This window comes from Populus euphratica, unplaced genomic scaffold (assembly GCF_000495115.2).
Source record: "Populus euphratica unplaced genomic scaffold, PopEup_1.0 scaffold1664.1, whole genome shotgun sequence".
Lineage (NCBI taxonomy): Eukaryota > Viridiplantae > Streptophyta > Magnoliopsida > Malpighiales > Salicaceae > Populus > Populus euphratica.
The window spans coordinates 39,290-40,534 of record NW_011501509.1 but is presented as its reverse complement, the minus strand read 5'-3'; positions in this window follow the sequence as shown (position 1 = coordinate 40,534).

Sequence of the window (1,245 nt, the reverse complement as noted above, 5' to 3'; positions counted from 1 at the left end):
GCCCAAGGTGCATCATTAAGTCTTAAAGACCAATCTTTCCTATTAGGGTTCACTGTTTTCTTCAAGATATATTTGATCTCTCTATTAGCAAGTTCTACTTGTCCACTTGTCTAAAGGTGATAAAAGGTGACAACTTTATATGTGATTCCATATTTTTTCATTAAAGACTCAAATGACTTATTGCAGAAATGTGTTCCACCATCACTTATCATGGCTCAAGGGATTCCAAATTGACTTAAAATATTTTCTTTCAAAAACTTTATCACTGTTTTGTGATCATTGTTTCAACTTGGAATTATCTTTATCCATTTTGAAACATAATCTACTGCGACTAATATATACAAGAAACCAAATGATGGAGGAAATGGACCCATAAAGTCTATACCCCTAATAATCAAAGATCTCGATGACAAGAATACGATTTAAAGGCATCATATGACGTTTTGAAATAGATATTAACTTTTGACAATTTTTACAAGTCTTGCAGAATGCGTATGAATCCTTGAACATGGTGGGCTAGTAAAATTCACTTTGTAAGATTTTTGCAGTTGTCTTTCTTGATGAGAAATGACCCCCATATGCCTTAGAATAATAAAATTTAATGATACTACTTACCTCATTGTTGGGAATGCATCTTTGAAATATTTAATCAGGACAATATTTGAACAAATGAGGGTCATCCCAATAAAAGTTCTTCATTTTGTTTAAGAACTTTCTTTATCTTGGGTACTCCAATGAGCTAGCAAATGTCCTAAAACAAGAAAATTAATAATATTAGCAAACCAAGGTATTGTAAATACAGAAAATAAGGATTTATCATAAAAGTAGTCATCGATTGGTGTGATGTTAGATCTCGAATTTGTTGTCAATCTTGACAAATGATTCGCGATAATATTTTTAGTGTCTTTCTTGTCTTTGATTGTGATATCAAATTCTTAAAGTAACAAAATCCATCGTACTAGTCTAGCCTTATAATCCTTTTTTGAAAGAAGATATTTCAAAGTTGTATGATCACTAAAGACAACAAGAGGTGAGCCGACAAGATAGGACCTAAATTTTTCACATGCAAATACTACTACAAGTAATTCTTTTTCATTAGTGGTGTGATTCATTTCAGTATTATTTAAAGTTTTACTTGTATAGTAAATCACATAAGGTTTCTTATCTTTTCTTTGTCCCAAAACAGCACCTACGGCATAATCACTAGCATCACACATTATTTCAAAAGGTAATGACCAATCGGGA